A 13206-nucleotide genomic window follows, 5' to 3' on the forward strand; every position below is an offset into this window, starting at 1 on the left:
ACGGGGGTTGGCTTTAGGGGAAACCAGCACATGAACAAAGGTGTTACCCTCTGACTACCTTCTGTATCAGTCTGATGGTCTTGCTTTTCGAGTGTCTTTTCATCCTAGGCGTGGCAACTGACACGTCAATATCATTCCTTTTGGAAATGGTAGAAAAACTCTACGTACTCACAGAATATACCGGTGTCCGCAGAAGTAGATTGCACAAATGGCCACAATCTTTCCTCATTCCCTTTGTAAGCACCGCTTTGCAAGATGACTTCTCAGCCGCTCCCACCAACAGCAACAGCCTGTTTCTCCACTCTTTGAATTCAGGCTGTGCTAGTGACTTACTTTGCCCAGGACAGTGCAGTAGATAGCGTGTGTTCGGTTCCCGGTCTACGCCTCAGGAGAACGCGCCTATTTCTCTCTGGGAACTTGTGTGAATGGGCTGGGCTACCCTGCCAGAGAAAGAGGGGCCACGGTGTGCAGAGGAGTGGCCCCAGCGGAGGCCATCCTAGACCAGCTGACTGCAGAGAGTGAGCGAGCCAGCCTAAATACGCCGAACTGCAGAATCATGAGCTAAATAACGGTTGTTGTTTTAAGCCACTAAGTTTTGGACGGTTAAACGGAAAGAGCTAACTGATACACTTCCTATGTGCCAGCCACTGGCTATGTACTTTATGTCATTGTCCTATTTCTTTTTACTAGATTAGTACCTATCAGTGTGGAGAATGTTTGTGAGGGAGACATAGCTCCCAGCCTGCCCCTCAGTTTGCTTCTGCCTATTCTTCCATTCTGATTGAATTTCTGTAGAGTCATTTGCTCCAAGGGGCTCTCAGGCTCTGACAAAAGGATGGGAATGTTCTGTGATAACCCCCTATCACTCCTAAGTCTCTTGTCACTTAAAGGTGTGTGGGGTTAGGGAAGTGGCACTCCAGCTGGAATCCATCCAACTTCTCATTCTGCAAGCCGTTCTTTTGGGAGCTTTCTGGCTGTTTTTAAGCATATGCAGGTTCTGAGATGTCAGAGACCAAGAGATGATCCCTTAGTGCACTTGTCAGACGGTCCTAGGGCACCAAAGGAAGAATGTAAGATACTTGATACTTTCTATGCAGAAAGAAGTGGGAGCAGATGAAAGGTAGTAGCTTAAAGCCTTTGGCAGGATGACAGTCACCAAAGCAGTGACCATGGTAGGTGCCAAGCCAGGGCAGCCTCACGCCAAAGAGGGAGAGACGGCCTCAGGCTGGTGGTGCTCCTGCCTGGGTAGCCACACTCCTGGGTGGATATCCTCATTCTGGATCTTACTGTGGGATGTTAGGCACAGTTTGCCGCAGCCCCTTGGGGTAACAGACACTTATTTAAAGTCAAGGTGTCTGCCAAAAGATAATAGCTTTAAATGTAAAATTACAAATCATTATGGGTAATGTGATGCAAATTGCAATAGAAGCATTGGCAGTATTTTACTTTGATTTCATTTTTGCTTTTCTTACACTGCCAGCCAGGTCTAAAGTTGCTGCGAGAGACACCTTATTTGCACGCCATTTACCTTTTGGCCCTGGCACTGATATTGTCCACTCAAGGAGGACATGAGTGGAGGCCAAGGAAACTGTGGAGGAGCCCTCCTATCTTCCTATCCTATTGGGTAGCCCAATATCCAAACTGTGGTTATTTCTTTTTTCTTGTTATTTTTTTTAATGTTTATTTTTGAAAGAGAGAGAGAGAGACAGACATAGCACGAGTGGGGTGAAGGGCAAAGGAGAAGGAGACACAGAATCTGAAGCAGGCTCCAGGCTCTGAGCCATCAGCACAGAGCCCGACGCGAGGCTCGAACTCATGAACCGTGAGGTCATGACCTGAGCCCAAGTCGGATGCTCAACCTACCGAGCCACCCAGGTGCCCCAAACTGTGCTTATTTCAGAGAAACCCAGTTTTCACTTTTTCGGTGTTGGTGTCTTCATTTACCCTGCGTGCAGTGCCTGGGTGCGTTTAATTTCTGTTGGGAATTGGAAGTCAATTTTAATGGTTAATCCAAATGGCATCCTTCATCAAATGCTAAGTGAAGGCTTTCAAATAGCCAGTTGGCTGGATTTGTTTCCTTTACTGTCTATGGGCCTTTGCTGGAGGAGGAAAGACTTGTAAGCCCCTAGGTCCTTAAAAGTTCAAACTCAAGTTCAGTGTTCTTTCTTCCCAAGGGACGGGGGAAATTGAAAAATGGTCATTTCTCAACTGCTTCCCCTTACAGCCATGGGGAGGCCGATGTTGCTGAATTTAAGGTCTGTCTCTGAGCAGCAAAACCAGAGAAGAAAGGAATAAGAAGCAAAAAACACAGACATGTCAAAACTCTGTTTTGAAGTGTTCTGTATCAAACTTCTTTCAAGGAAGGAGGCTCAAATTGGCTGACCAGTCATTCACTGAGAAAAGCCTTACCAAACCTAACCCCAAATACAGTCGATGTCTCCAAGGGGCGGCGGCTAAGAGGATTCTTGACAAAGGTTTCCCGAGTTTTCAGGTTGAAATTGAGAACTGTCTCCTTCAGGGGCTGTGTGGGTCTCGCTTCATCTTCCTTTCTTTCAGCTCCCCTGCAGCTACCTGTTTCTGAGGAGCTCAGTGCTCGTAATAACAAGAAAATCTGGAGGCTGAAAATAGAGCTGATTTCCCAGAATCTCCGGTACCAAGAGGGGAGAGGGTGGGGACTTCTTGGACACAAGCTCACGTGAGCTGTGGTTGTCATGTGCCCCAGAGCTCTGTCCAGCTCCTGGTGACAGGGAGAGAAGGGAGGGAAGCCAGTTCCCTGCAGTTCAATACTGCAGAGGTTTTCACAGTGTTTTCACGGGAAGGGCTGAGCTTCCACGTGCTGGGAACATGGGCTGGACTCAAATGAATCTGTGGCTGGGACTGCCTTTTCTGATGAACATGCTCCATCAGCTCCTAACTGTGGGAACTGCATTAGGTCAACAGCCCCAGAAAGTCTCGCTTTGACGTTTGTCACCTGAGCGCTTGGGGTCATCTGTGAATGAAGTCTATGGGCCTTGGCATCTCCTCCCTGAGACCTTTGGCTTCGGAAGTGCACTTCAGATTGGTGTGAAACGTATCCTTTCAAAAGAAGCTTTGAAACCTGTCCGGATGGTCCTTAGCCCATCACGTTATACACAACCTGGAAGCAAGGTGCCCTCAGCTATTAACACTGTTCACCGCACACCTGAGTCAGAACAGTCCCCAGCTTCCCTGCTCAGGGTAGCGACCCTGGAAAATAGTAACAGCAAACATTGTGCGATTGTTCTCTATTGCTGTGTAAGAAATCATCTCAAAACTCAGCCGCTTCAAACAGCAACGGGCTTTTATTATCTCAGACAGTTTGTGTGGATCAGAAACTCAGGAGTAACCTAGCCTAACGGTTCTGGTTCAGGGTCTCTCGTGAGGTTTTAGTCAAGACACTAGCTGGACGAGCCGCAGTCACCTGAAGGCTTGACGGGGGCTGAAGGTCCCACTTGCAACGTGGCTCCCTTACCTGGCTGGCAATCCGATGCTGGCTGTTGGTGGGAGAGCTCAGCTCCTGAACTAGGTGAAGTTAGTACTTTTATTAAATCTCAGTAGATATTAATTCTTTTTTTTTTTTTAATTTTTTTTTCAACATTTTTTATTTATTTTTGGGACAGAGAGAGACAGAGCATGAACGGGGGAGGGGCAGAGAGAGAGGGAGACACAGAATCGGAAACAGGCTCCAGGCTCCGAGCCATCAGCCCAGAGCCTGACGCGGGGCTCGAACTCACGGACCGTGAGATCGTGACCTGGCTGAAGTCGGACGCTTAACCGACTGCGCCACCCAGGCGCCCCTAATTCTTAATATAATTAAGCAAATAATTATCTAAGGAAAATACGAAGTAAATGAAGGCTCACTAGGAGGGCTCTAAAAACCAAATTTCCCTACTGCTGTAATTTTGTCAGCGTCCCTCCATGCTGCCACCCGGCTCCTCTGGGTGTCCGTCTCCCTGCACTGAGCCGCATGCTCCACGGGGTCAGGAGCCTCGAGTTAGTGATATTTCCAGAGCCCTGCCATCACGGGTTCCTGCCCAGCTCCTCTTCGCCCATCGCCCAGGTGTTTGCTCAACCTGGCGCACACACAGGGTGCTCAACATGAAAAGAATCCAGTAAGATCGCCATCTACCTGTAGGACATCCCACAGCGGGGGTGAGACTGACTCTAAAGAGAATCTCCACACATGGGAATGAGAGTGAGCAGAAGCATGGATCCCACGTGGCAAACAAGTCCCCAGACGGACTGGTAACTTCAGGGTCGTGGAGAGTGGCCGTCAGTGGGAATGAAGCAACAGGAGCAGAGGCTCCAGTGGTTTCTTTTCTAAGCTGGGTCAGAGGCGTCACTCTACCTGGAGTCCCAGGCAGAGTGGACATGTCTGAAGGTGGCTGGCTGCCCTCAGATGTGGTCCCGAGGGACCTGTGGCTCATCACAGTGGAGAAATCAATCCCTGGCAGAGCTGTGGGAGGTACACAGTGAAACAAACCCTTCTCGTTTAAAGGGAAAATGTGTTCTCTCCCACCCCGACTGCCCCCTGTTGGCTCATCCCTGTGCAGGCAGGCGGGCGGGCGTTGGCTGGAGGGGGAAGAGGAATGAATAGAGGAGGAGGGGCACTTCCTCTCCCAGACTGGATCGCTGAAGCAGCTGCTCTAAGATTCCTCTTCCCTTGGGTCTTCCACGCAGTATATGCCCTGCTGCTTGTTCAGAAAATACTTTCTCACGTCGCTCTCCCACTCGAGAACGTATTTCCTGTTGTCTCCCATATCTCCGCTTGTCCGCTCTCTCCAGGTAGGACACTTAGTTGCCCAGGAAAGAAACCCATTTCACATTAAACTAGAAAAGGAAGGCATGGGCATAAATCACCATATGGCCCAGAAATTCCACTCATAGTTATATACCCAAAAGAATTGAACACAGGTATCCCAACCAATACTTACAAATGAATGTTCACAGCACCATTATTTATACTAGCCAAAAGGTAGAACCAACTCAAATGTCCATAAGAATAAACAGGGGCGCCTGGGTGGCCCAGTCAGTTAAGCGTCTGACTTCGGCTCAGGTCATGATCTCTCAGTTTGTGAGTTCGAGCCCTGCATCAGGCTCTGTGCTGACAGCTTGGAGCCTGGAGCCTGTCTTGGGATTCTGTGTCTCCCTCTCTCTCTGCCCCTACCCCACTAGCTCTCTCTCTCTCTCTCTCTCTCTCAAAAATAAATAAACATTTAAAAAAACTTAAAGAATCTGGGCGCCTGGGTGCCTCAGTCAGCTGAGCGTCCGACTTCGGCTCAGGTCATGATCTCACGGCTCGTGGGTTCGAGCCCTGCGTCGGGCTCTGTGCTGGCGGCTCAGAGCCTGGGGCCTGCTTCGGATTCTGTGTCTCCCTCCCTCTCTGCCCCTAACCCACTTGCATTCTGCCTCTGTCTCTCTCAAAAATAAACATCAAAAAAAATTTTTTTTAACTTAAGGAATACACAAAATCTGATAGGTACATTCATAGGGTGGAATATTATTCAGCCCTAATAAGGAGTGAAATCCTTAGACATTCAACAACATGGATAAACCTTGAAAACATCGTGCTAAGTGAAAGAAACCAGACACAAAAGGTCACCCACTGTGCGATTCCATTTACATAAAACTTCCAGAGCAGGTAAAACCATAGAGACAGAAAGCAAACTTGTGGTTGCCAGGGGTCGAGAGGAAGGGCAGAATAGGAAGCGATTGCTTGATGGGCGAGGGGTTTCCTTTTAGGGTGATGAAAATGTCTTGGAACTGGATAGAAGCAATGACAACATAAAACTGTGAATGTACTCAGTGCCACGGAACCACACCCTTTAAAAATGGTTAATGGTTGGGGCACCTGGGTGGCTCAGTCGGTGGAGCATCCGACTCCAGTTCCGGTCATAATCTCATAGTTTGTGAGTTCGAGCCCCGCGTCGGGCTCTGTGCTGACAGCTCAGAGCCTGGAGCCTGCTTCGGATTCTGTGTCTCCCTCTCTCTCTGTCCCTCCCCTGCTTGCACTGTCTTTCTCTCTCTCTCTAAAATAAGTTTTAAAAAATTTAAAAAACATAAAATGGTTCATGGTTAATTTTAAGTTATGTGAAAAAAAACCAATGCTTTGTTTTTTTGGATTTTTTTTTTTTTTAAATAATCCAATGCTTAGAAAATAAAATCTAATGGGGAAAAAGGAACGTCTGAGCTCATGTAAATGAAGAGTCCAGGACAGAGCCTGCTGGCTTCAGGCATGGTTGGTACCTGGGACCCAGTGATGCTATCAACGTTTGGTCTCCATCTCTCAGCTCTGTGTGTGTCTCAGCAGCCCTCCCTCACTTGGTGGGAGGAGAGGGCCACGGCCAGTTCTGGTGTCACATGATGCTTAGCGTGCGAGAGAGGAGACTTCATCCTGGCTTGGTCGTGTGTCTGTCCTTGGACCAATCACCCTGATCAGAGTATGGAGACCTCTGACTGATCTGGCTCCAGCCCAGGATGGGGTAGGGGGAAATGGTGTGAGGTCAGCACCACCAAAGAATATGGGCTGAGTGAGTTACTGTGGAATGGGCAAAGGGTAGCAAAAGTAATCCTCCACGGAGCCTCCATTGGGCCCCCTCGCCATCTTCCATGGAAGACCTCCCCTCTCCCCCACTCACCGGGTGCCAAGGCCCAGCTCCTTCCCCAAGGCATCTCTTCCCAAGGTCCAAGGGCTGGGGGGAGGAAGATGGCTAAGACCATTCTTATGTCAATCATTTTACCCCTTGTAAAAACATAGGTGCACATATAGAAAATAGTAGGGAAGAAATACACAAAAATGTTATTTATCCAGGCTATCTAGCATTGGGTGGTGGGATTATACTTGATTTTCTGCTCCCTTTTTTATACCTTTTGTCTGAATTTCTTTTTATAGAGCATGATCTACTTTCATATTCAGAAAGCAGCTTTTTTTATAAAACACAACAACAAGAAGCCTTCATACTGTAGCATATTTCTTTTTATTCTTTTTTTTTTTCTTTCAAAATTTAGCAAAGGAAAAAGAAAATTGAGACCCTGGATCTATCTTCAAACGTAGGATTTCTTTTTTCTTTAATTTTAGAACTTTTAAAAAGTAACCCCCTTCACACATTACAAGAAATATGAATAAAAGGATTCCTTGGTAGGTTTATAGCTTTTACTCATAACAGGCTACTGTGCATATTCATTTAAAATAAAGCAAGCTGAGCACCATCCTCCCCACCCCCAACCCAAGAGCTGAGTCTGTTCTGAGCTCAGGTCAGTCCCTCCATAGCCTGGGGCTGAGGGGGGGTGGGTGCTGCCCTCCCTCCGCAGCTGCCTCTACAAACCCCTTCTTCAAATAAAAGCTGACCCATGCAGCCTGGCTACTGTGTGTTTAGGACTCCACGCCGCCACGTTGGAGTTTCTGAAACCCCTCGTGGGAACTTTCAGAGGTTCTGAGTGACCTTGGCTTTGTGCAAAGCCACTGGGGAACTTCCTGCCCCGCAGACTTGCTGTATGAGAACCCTGAGGTCTGAGCAGGGTAAAAATTACCCCTGCTGCCTGCTTTCCTCTTCCTGCTGGGTCCCTCCCCGGCTCCTCCACCACCTCCCCTGGGTCCTCTCTGGCCAGCTCAGCTTTTGTGTTTGGGCCAGGCAGGGAGGGGTGGGGGAAGCATTTGGCTCAGCTCCTTGTTTGTCAAGAGTCCAACCTTACCAGGGGTCTCGCCTGGTTTCAAGTATTTCCCGGTGCCTTTCCTTGCTCCGTAGTCAAGTTTCTAGCCAGGATTTCTTGGCTCTGGGAAAGATTGAGTGCCTGTCTGAGCCTTCTAGGCCTGTGTTTCATTTGCAGCCGCCTGGCTCTGACTGGGTGACAGTCCCAGCCCTCCCTGGTCAGCCCATCCCCTTCTCCTTGGCCAGCAGAGGAGGCCCTTTGTATCATCTAACTGGCGCTTGGAAGGGAGGAGGCTCCTAGTTTCCATCCCCAGCACAGTGTCCTGGGTTTACTGCAGCCCCAGCACAGGGGCAGGGGTAGCACTGTCTTCCAAGCGCGAGCAATTCCTGCCTGTCTGCTCAGGCAAGAATGCCAACCCCAAATGGCCCCAGCCCCTAAGTAAGTCAGACTGAGACCTGTTCAGCACCTGGTGCTTTCCTGATAGAAATTTCCAGCTGTTCTGATCTTTCACGACACGACTTGGCAAGGCTGCAAAGGTCTGGAAGCAAATGAATTCAGGAAGCCTGCAGAACCTCAGGCCTGGGCTGGTGGGCACCTCTCCCTCTCCCTGCTTAAGGACCCCCTTGCACTTCCCAGACACTTCCTGCTTTTGGATTTATCTAGCAGGCCTGATGGGGCGGCCTGGCCCTGGAGTCCAAGTCCCAAGAAAGAGAGAACAGTTTATCATTGTGACATTGTGCCCCAGGCAAGGTGCCCAAGGGTTGCCAGCCCAGTGCAGAGGAAGAGTGTGAACCACTCCTGCAGGTTCCAGGAGGCACCTGGGAGCCTGTTCAAGACACAGACACAGAAGCCAAGAACTCAGGGGACCCCCACATGTGTGTCCTCAACACCACTGGCAACCCACACCTGCTACTTTGGGGGTGTGGGGAGGCTATGAATGTTAAAATAACGCATCCTTGACAAAGACTTCCTCTCTTTCTCTTCTTTCAGACTGTAATGTATTTCCTGAGCTCTCCATTGCTTTTCTTTTGGGCACCATGATGGCGGGTTTCGATCAGACGCATGAGAATTTGTAGCCTACACACGGTAATGGTCAGGAGTGTGCCGTTTTAATTTTTTGAGGAGGAAAAAGCTATTGCCGGTGAGGGTTTCCTCTTTACACTTCTTACACTCTAGTAAGTATATAAGAGATAAAATAGGTAGTTGGAAAAGTGCCCGGACTGTGCTCCATCCTGCCAGCGCAGCGTATATTTCCAGTTCCCTTCCCCCAGGGTTACTAAACCCCACCAGCTGACTTCTGCCTCGGGAGAGACGAGCTGCAGGAAATGCCTGTACTGGGGGTGTCAGGGAAAGCGGTGCTGGGCTCTTCCTTTGAACCCAGGGAATTCCCAGGATGGTGGGTGGAGCCGGAATGGCGGGTAGGAGGAGCTGCCGTTCCCATCTGCCGCAGGGCAGGTGGTGACAGGTCACAGTGGCTTGGGTTTGGCCCGTCCTCTGGTTAATGTAGGAGGACTTACACGCCCTTCACTGGTTGGGTGCTCACCCCACCCCACCCAGAGGTGGATAAGCACTTGCCTCAACTACAGATGAGGAAACTGAGGCTCAGAGAATCCATGACTTCACAAGGGCCCTTGGGGGCCTACAAGCCAAGTGTCCCGACCCCTTGGGCTGGGGGAAGGGAGCAGAGGGGGCGGGGAGCCCGACTTGGCCCGCTGGGGGCCACAGTCTGCGCCGAGCGCCGGGTCCCTTTGGCCTTCAGGCCTGGGGCCGACAGCGGGAAGGGCCCGGGCCGGGCTCCGGGCAGAACCGGGCGGGCGGAGAGCCCAGGCCGGGGTTTGAGCCTGGCCGCTCGAGTCGCAGACGGGCAGCTCTTCACCTCCGGGTGCCCCAGCTCCAGCCCGGCCGCGCGGCGCCGCCAGGGCCCCGCGACTCCCCGCGGAGGCTCTGGCCGCGGCCATTGGCCACCGGGAGCCGGGTCGGGAGGGGGAGCGGGCCCAGGCGTCGGGTTACTCGCCCTGCCGGCTGCGAGGGAAGGGGGGGGGGGGGGGGGGGCGGCCGCACGGCAGCTGGCCAGTGGGGGTGGCGTGGGGGCCCCCGGGTAGAAGGACACCCCCACCCCCCACCGCACCGCCGCCGCCAGACGACGGGCCCCACTCTTGGCCTTAAAGAGAACCATTACCGCATTGTATCCAACTCAATCAACAAACATTTGAGAAGCGCCCGCTTCATGTCAGGTGCTGTGCTGGACTTGAGTGGGTGCAAAGTGGCTCATCTGGGGTTTCCTACCACCCGAACCTGCGACTCATTGAGGACACAAGAAATCCACAGAAGAACGCTAAAGACACCTAGAAGTAGATGATAAGGCCTGAGAATCATCAGCAACAAAAGTTATGGGGGTTCCTGGAAAAGGAAGTCTGTTCCCACCTCCTGCCTCCCCCGGGGTAATCTGGGAAGCTTCCACAAAGGGGCCAGGTGTGGGTGCCCTGACCAGGGCAGGGAAAGCACACCGATCTGCTTCACGCCCACTTATCCCAGCTCCAAGCCCTACCCCCTAGTGCTGAACACTCCCCAGCCCACACCCCCCTCCCCTCCCTGCCCTCCAAACCCATCCCCCCTGCCTCTACTCTAAATCTCCAAGACTAGGACCCTCACTTCCTTCTTCCTGGAGTCTGTCTGTCCCCTGCCGGCACAGCTGTCCCCACAGGTCTCTCCATGAGAGGTTCTTTTTCTCCCACAGACCAAGCACTTCAAGAGGTCCTCATTCACCAATTTCCAATCTGTTTCCTCTGCCTTGGAAAACCCAGCTCCTTTGGAATGCATTTCATCTGAGTGTACTACCCACCACTTCTCCTAGTCAGTGTCACCTTATAATCCTCCTGGTCGCTTTCTCTGTTTCTTGATGATTTGGACGCCAGGCTCTTTCTCCACTGTCATCACTCTTGGTGACCACAGCTTCAGTGCTGATGACCCACCCAACACCCCGGCCCCTGAGTCCCTTGACTGCCTTAGCCCTAACAGTATATTTTCTCCTGCCCTGCTTTAGCTTTCTGGTCAGACCTTGGACCTTGGAACCATGAATGTCTACACCATGCCCCAAATCTCAGACTCAAAGATCCCCCCCCCCCCCCCCCCCCCCCCCCCCCCCAGCTCATCCCCTCCAGTCTTTTGGCTCCACCCGAGACCTCCAACCCATTGCGCCGCTGTTCCTTCACTATGTGTCTCCCCTCAGTTCACTTCTCAGCCAGCTGAGATTGCCCGTTCCGGCACACAAATATCTCCCTTGCAAACAGCCTTAACTTCCTTATACTGGTCTCTCTCCATCATGTTCACCTGGCGAAAACCCAACTGAGCTTAAATCAAACTGTTTACTTCACACCTGCAACCGAGCAGTTGAGCACCGCTGAGGAAAATTCCCCAGCTGCTCTGGATGGACTCACTTCAAATTTATAGCCATAAATTTCAAATAGGCATTTGAACTGCTGGACAATCCTACTACAGTGTCTTAGAAAATTCCTTTTCCCTCTCCACAGGGCAACAACTTCACACTTTCTCCTCTCTCTGCATATTTTCAACACTCTTCCTCTTTCACTCTCCATCTGACCTCAGACTATCCTTCAGAGACAAAAGAGGTACAGTCAGACCAAATGTGTGATCGTGCTGCCACCAAAGCCACCAGAAACTCTGCAGCTCTGTGTTCTCTGCACCCATCTGTGGCCAGCCCCTCCAGCTGAGCCCTGGGCCCCTTCCCCTTTCACCACATAAGTATTCCCTGTCTTTGGTACACCTCACTTCTTCCTCTCTACTAGATCCTTCCCATCAAAGTCAAACAGACTTAATTCCCTAACTTTAAAAACATATTAGCCTTGGCCTCACATCTCCTGCCGGCTACTCCTCTGCAGAGCGGATGTTCCTGAGAGAGATGTCTCTAGACTGACAGCCCTCTCCCCCACCTCCCGTTGTCACCTCCACCCACTCCACCCGGGCTTTTATCCCTTTCATTCTGGTGTAATGGCTCTTAGTAAGAGTGCCAGTGACCCATACCTTGACTAGACTGATGGCCAGTTCATGGCCCTCGTCTCACCAAATCTCCCAGTGGTATTGAACATGTTTGATCACAGAGACTGATTCTTGATCCTAATTCTTGTCACTCTTCCCTGCATCCATATCTCTATGTGATATTGCAGTCTCCACCCCCTGCCCCCACTGGAGGCAGAGTATACTTTCTGGCTCCTTGACTTTGGGCCTGGCTGTGTAACCCTGTTTGGGCCACTGGAATATAGGAGGAAGTGACATGATGTCCGTTCTAAGCCTGGGCCTTAGGAGGCATCTCATGTTTCCACTTGCCTACTTGTGCCAATGTTATTGCCATGGGAAAAAACCTGCCCTAACCACCCTGCCGGTGCAAGGATGATATATAGAACAGGCTCGGACCCAAGTGCAGCTCAGAGCTGCCCAGCCAAGGTCAGCCGCATCTAGCTGACCTCCAGATGACCCACAATGCATGAGTAAAAGAAATATTTACTGTTATACACCACTGAGATTTTTGTGGCTGTTTGTTACCCAGCAATAACAGACCAATACATCCTGCTTCTTGAAATACTTCCTTGGCTGAGTTTCCTTAGAATCAGAATCTTTTGGTTTGTCTCCCAACTTCACAGGTTGTTCTTCCCAGGCTTCTTTACTGGTTTCCCTCTACCAGAGCCTTAAATGTGGCCATGGCTTCAGGGCCAGCCCTCTCTCTTCTGTCTTTACTCTTTCCCTGAGTGGAATTATCCAGGCCACAGCTTGGAACACCATCTACATGCTTAGTCTCAAATTTAAGTCTGAAGGCAAGGCACCCCTGAATTCCAGGCCCAAACCTGCCTCCGTGTGTCCAGCTGATGTCTGATAGGTCTTGGCGGGGGCTATCAAAACAGAACTACTGATCCATCTCTTCCCCCAACATGGGCATCCCTTCCATCCACTTGCCCTAAAAATGGAGGCATCATCCTTAACTCCTCTTTTCTGTCATAGGTCAGAGCATCAGTAAGTCCTACCTACTACACCTCCAAAATTGTTCCAGAAACCAGTACTGCATCTCACCATCTCTATAGCCACCACCCTGGTTTTGTTTCTTCTTGCCAGGACTTCTGCGATCGCATCTTAACTGTTCTCCTCGGCTCCTAGACTATGCTTTGCAAAGCAGCAAGAGTGATCTTTCTAAAGGGTAAATGAAATCTCTTCACTCCCAACTAAGAGGCTCCAAAGGCTTCCTACAGCAATCAAAATTAAACTCACACTCCTTACCTTGGCCCATGAGGACTGGTAATCTAGTCCCTGCCTATGTCCCCTGAGCCCCTCAAATCTCCTTGTTCACACTGTCCTCCCCCTCCCCTGCCACCAGGCAGTGGCAGTGGCCTCCCTGGTTTGCCCACCCTGGAACACAACAAGTGTATTTCTGCCTCAGGGCTTCTGCACTCACTATCCCTCCTGCCCTGGAACACTCTTCCCCAGATCTCCACAGGGCTGCGTCCTTCCCAACCAGAAGGCCTCGAAAGT

The sequence above is a fragment of the Panthera uncia genome, assembly GCF_023721935.1.
Source record: "Panthera uncia isolate 11264 chromosome A3 unlocalized genomic scaffold, Puncia_PCG_1.0 HiC_scaffold_11, whole genome shotgun sequence".
Taxonomy (NCBI): Eukaryota; Metazoa; Chordata; class Mammalia; order Carnivora; family Felidae; genus Panthera; species Panthera uncia.